A 5,585-nucleotide genomic window follows, 5' to 3' on the forward strand; every position below is an offset into this window, starting at 1 on the left:
AAGGGCCACTATCTCTGGCTCACAGTAACATGTGAAATTGGGCAGACAGTTGCAGCTGCACTTGGCAAGCAAACGGTAGTAACCTAAGCTTGATACTATAAATGATGGTTATTGAACTAGTGTCTTCATGAAACCGCTATATGCTTGCAAAAGGGCATGAGGAGGAAAAAACAGAAGTTTAATTAACAAGAAAGCAAAAATCTCCTCGATAAAAGGAAAAGAGTCATTTCTGAGCCAAGTATTTAAAGAGTTCTCAGACCTTCCCAGGCCAAAGAGTGTGTGTAATGCTGACTTCCTTCCACTCTGTCTGTGCCAGAAATAACTCGTCAGTGGAGTATATCTCATGAGTGTACCTTTTACTAAAGCCATTCTTGCAAAAGAAAGTGACACTTGCTGCTGATATGGTGCTGGCAAATGAGGAAGAAGAAAGCTGTGTTTATGAAGAGTCTAACTCTTTCTGCTATCCTTCTGCTTGAGCACATACGAATGCTTTCTGACTTGTAATGGCATGAGCTACGGACTTTTAAGAGAGAGAGAGAGAGGGTGCGCCAGAGCAAGAGTGGATCCGCAGTGACCAAGAGGAGGAGGGGAGGATTGACTGGTCTCTTCAAGATCTTAGGGTATCTTTGGCATCTTTCAAAGGCTCATTAGCAGTTTACATCACCGATACTGTCTTTCATGTCTTGTTCCTAGCCACAGCAGAGTGAACTGGGAGTCATCTATTACGGTTGTCATACAACATACTGAAATCTGGCCAGTTGGGTTGTAAGCACAGAACAGACTGGCATGTTGCCTGAAGACACAATATATAACTCTTGACCTGAGAGAGGCGCTGAAGAAAACATCTTACCTGTATGGCTATGCATTCATCCACCAACTGGCTGTGGTGCACCTGGCATGCTCCAGTTCAGGATCTGAGCTTTAATGTAGAAAGAAAAGTGCATTTCTATCTTTCACAGTTTCAAAGAAAATAATTCACACGTGAATAGAATGGAGTGGCTGAACTAGTGTCTGCTGAAGTCTGCAGAGAGCCTGAAATCAAAGCTCTGAGAAGAGCAATTACCTTCCACCCAGGTATCTCACTGGTCTCCGAAACTCAAAGATTGGCACTATGGATGAAAAAAGGACAGAAATAAAAAGTCCATGTTAACTGTTTCATTGCTGGACAGCAGTCTGTGGAGACTGGAATTTAAACTAGCTGGACAGACATGAAAAGGCAAGATGGATTAGAAACACAAAGGCAGCAGAGGGAAGGAAGTGAAGAGATAGCGGAGGACCCACTGGTGGAGATAGTTTTCCTGCTGAGCAATAGTATCTGTAGTAATAACTTCTGAGGAAATTACTAACGGTAACTGTAGGAGGGTTTTTTGTTTGGTTTGGGGGATTTTTCTGTTTACCAACTAGCCTCCACACTGGACCTTTGGTCCAGCCTCACAGTGACAAGTTCTATGGGTCCAGAGGAGAAGGCAGTACTAAATTTATAGCCCCAGCTATCATTAAGGATGGAACATAGTCCTTTCCAGGACTAAGTGAGGCACTCCTCCCACAGCCAAAGAGAGAGGCTTTTATCTTTTTTCTTTTACACACAAGGCACCCTCCTGCCCACCACCCCCCCTGCACCTCACGCATATAGCCATTTCCTGAAACATTTCAAATTTGTTTTCCTTAGGTTATTTGCGTCTACAGCCACCAGCTGGTCTGTGTCAAAGCTGATATGTTCAACATATTATTCCATTATCCTATTAGGTTGAACATATCCTTCCTCCCATGAGAGCTGTTAAAATACCAGTCTTACAGAAGAGAGGCAGCTTTAGTCCCATTGTCACCTTCTTTCTCCTTCCGAGTAACACACTGTCCTCAGTGATCATATGGCATATAGCTAACTTTTTAGCCTCTCCTAGTGTTTTGTGTTCATACATGCAAGAACTGATAGCTGGCCATTTAATATCCATGTCTCTCACTGAACAAGCCACACACATATATCACGTGGCTGAAGAAAAAGAAGCTCTGAAGGCTTGAAAGAGACAGTGCCTGATGCTTTCTTTTTTCAAATGGCAACAGTGCCTCATGCTTTCTTTTTTTCAAATGGCAATTTCCTATATTGTATTATAGGACTCTATAATTTGAAATGGTCACTTCTCCATCAAGATATCAGTCATATTTCCAAAACTGCTCTCTTGATCTTAAAAAGTCTTGGAAAACATCTCCAGTTCAGGTCAACGACATTTAAACTAAGGAAATGGTCACCTTTGGTTTTCCTCTGCAGGCTCCTCATGCCCCTGGGAATGGGAGAGCAGAAATTCCTGGCTGGGTTCCACGACCCCAAGGACTGAACATTCCTTGCTTGAGGAGCCTTCCCAAACCCTGCAGCAACTACTACTAAGGCCACATGTGTCAGCAAACATTATTCAAAAGATGCCATTTAAAGTTGGTAGGGGTAGAAGGCAACCTGGGAGAGCAAAGAGAGGGAAAGAGAGAAAGCACCACTGATGGGGATAGAGGCAACCAACACACAAACAAATGAGCCTACATCAAAGAGACGCAGGACCTCCTGGGCGGAATACTTAACAAACTCCCTGGCAACAATGTGAGCACTAGCTCTTACTTCTCTCCAAGAAACACCTCTGGGTGAGAAAGACCCTGAGCAAAGGACCCTTCTTTTTACACCCCAGAAATACATGTTTTTGGAAACAACACATAGCCCCCTCCATTTGCATGCCTGGAGATTTCCACTTACCTCATGCCCTACATTTTCATAGGATCTCATAACTGGTGAGGGAACAAACATCCCCAGATGAAGGGGCTGTTTGAACTGGAGGGAAATGTAACACACACTCCCTGGACAGATCACCTGCAAGACAAGGCCCATGGATAGATGTAAGAAAGAGGAGAGCAGGGAATGAGTGTGTGTGGCAGGGGGGTGTGATGGATAACTAGGGCATGCAGGGACAAAGAGCTGGGATAGCATGTTGTCCCATAAACTGCTAGCCCAGAGCCTCTTTACCAAACCGAATCTCTAACTGATCAGATGGGCTGTTCGCAGCACTTGGAGCCTTTTTTTTAAACTTTATCAGTGGTAGCAGAAAAAAAGGCACTACTTGGCAAAAGGCAATGCTACAGCCCATCTTCCCCCAACATACGCTCTACTTGATTTGGTCTCCAGAGCAAACAGCAGCCTGCAAAGGCTTCACAGCCATGTTTTACTACCTGCTTACTCACCTTTTACACATTTTGTTCCACAATGGGAAGCAGTCACAAGCATGTCAGTCACAAACATGTTGACGCTCAGTTCAGTTCCTCCTGGTCTGGCAGAACGACACGCACCAGCGTCAGCCCAGTTCTCAGAACTGAATAAAATAAAATCATTTTTAAAAGGATCCATCAAGCCAGGCTGTGCTCTGGGAAGTCCCCCTAGCACAGCCTTCTCCTCCTGTGTTTATCAGAAAAATCAGTGAAGAGCACATATACACTTACCCATCCATCCACCTTCCCCTCCTCACCCTGACTTAGCAGAACATTATCAGGCACTTCAAGCAGAGGTGAAGCTGTGTGAGTAGGGTCCATATGGCTCCTTCAAGAGGCACCAAAACTCATAATTGTCTCAGGAAGACAGTGGTCATCTCTATTGCTGCTGCATCTCCTCCAGCTATAGTTTTTTTTATGGTCCTGTAACACAAGGGTTGTACGTTCTGCCCAGAGGGGTGGGCAGTGGTACGTGAAAATTAACAGACGTACCTAAAACATAAAAAGTTAATGAATAAGCTGATACTAGGGCAGAATGGTAGGGGTTAATATCAGTAGTTCCCATTGAGAGTGGCTGGTGGATCACTGTTTACAGATGATGGCAGAGGGGCTTTTAAAGGTGTTTATGCTGAGAAGCAGTCACTGAGCAGTGGTTCCCGACAGAGGAGAGTAGTAGTGGTACTGTTATTGAGGGATGAGACAGTTGGGGGATGCCAGAGTGGCCCTTACATGTGCTGTGACTCAGACCATACCTCTTTTCTAATACACAGGGATACCATTTTTCATACCCTTCCTTGCTGGATTGCTTTTGTCACCATAAATCCAGATGTTCAGGCTTTGGGAGCGAAGAAGCAATTGTACTAAAGGGCTACTCAGTGCTGCAGAACAACATCTGGTTAGTCTGTGGTCCTGAGGACTTGCAACACTTAAGAAATTCATTTGGACCTTGCATTCAGTGTACAAAACTATGATACACTATCACGTCTGCTGGTTCACGCTTCTCTGTTCATGTTATGTGCTTAATTTCACGTTAGCTATTACAGGTCGTCAAAGCTTCCTTCTACCATAGTGTAATTTTCCACCGTAAGCAAGCCTTCTTTAGAACCCACTGCCAAACTACCTGGGAAACTTTGTGTACACAAAGCTGTAGTTTTCATTGTGGAAGTTCTCCCCAAGGCTAGAAGCAAAATCTTAGTGGAAGGATTGCTCACTTCTTACAGGTACAAAGAACCATTCTCTAGCCATGTTCAATCACAAGAGCTTGAATTACCAGTCCTAGAAGGATGCTGCCTTACAACACAGTGATTTAGCAAAAGAATGGAATAAAAAGGTGAGAGAAACTACAGCATAAAAATACCCTCCGATTGAGCACAGTTTCAAGATGTTAGCGCCCAGACCCTGGAGCCACAGATTACTGGACATAGGCTGGGAGAAGCAATAACAGTTGCCTGCAAACGGTGTTCATAATGAGTGTGCAATTTAACCCAGCTGTCATGAAGATGGATGGACGTAGCATGCACATGTCTGTTGCTGTCTGCACCAAACAATGGCTAAAATAGGGCAGAGGGAAATACGAGGTAGTGCAATTTGCAAATAATTAGTATGTCTGGAGCCTTTCTTCAGCTTTCCATCTCCTTATACATTAGACAAAATATTCATGTCCCAGGCAATAGCCCTTCCCAGTTTAGACCTCCACATCCCATTCTTTTGTCCTGCCTCTGATTTGCCAGTGATTCAGCTTCCCTCACCCATGTATGCCTGACCTATAAGTATGTTTTCAGTTACTTTCATACACTCAAACAAAACTTCTAAAATGACTACCATTTTGTGTCTCAGCTGTCTGCTTAAAATTCACAGCTTCCATATGGGTTGGATGAACTCAGACACAGAGACTGGTGCTTGTTGTTTCTGTTACTCCTTTGTCTTATTTCTATGGCTAATTCCTTTACACTGTATTCTTTTTTAGCTTGTGCAATGAGTACAGCTGCTAGCAAAGCAAGAGCCAAACTTAACAGCAAAAGAAATATTTAAGAAGCAGAGTGCTCAATTTAACCCACAGAAAATGTCTCTTTGATGGTTCAGCATCAGCCAGACACAGGAAGCACCGAGGTGGCTATTCTTGGGCCTTTACAGACAATGGGTACACAGTGTTTTCCATTCATGCTGTGGACTGTTCTGCCACATCACCTTGCTGTCTGATCCTTGACAAACAACAGAGGGAAGCATTGAAAACCATCTAATGCCCGGCCTCTCAGGGTGACTTACCTTGTCTAACAATGAGCCCTTCGGGTTTATTGAGCCTCTGTGTCCTGTGCATGCTGGGACATGTTAGCAGTTTAACT

General features: G+C 44.0%; 1 long non-coding RNA gene across 1 annotated transcript; it reads right to left on the minus strand.

The window, feature by feature from the left end:
- Nucleotides 1–850: 850 nt before the first annotated feature.
- On the minus strand, nucleotides 851–4,510 carry LOC135315798 (uncharacterized). Its single transcript, XR_010375281.1, has 3 exons — nucleotides 3,475–4,510; nucleotides 3,220–3,347; nucleotides 851–919 (listed from the first exon to the last, which is right to left on the minus strand). It is a non-coding gene; the product is annotated as an uncharacterized LOC135315798 (long non-coding RNA).
- Nucleotides 4,511–5,585: the final 1,075 nt, after the last annotated feature.

The sequence above is a fragment of the Phalacrocorax carbo genome, chromosome 15 (genome assembly GCF_963921805.1).
Source record: "Phalacrocorax carbo chromosome 15, bPhaCar2.1, whole genome shotgun sequence".
Taxonomy (NCBI): Eukaryota; Metazoa; Chordata; class Aves; order Suliformes; family Phalacrocoracidae; genus Phalacrocorax; species Phalacrocorax carbo.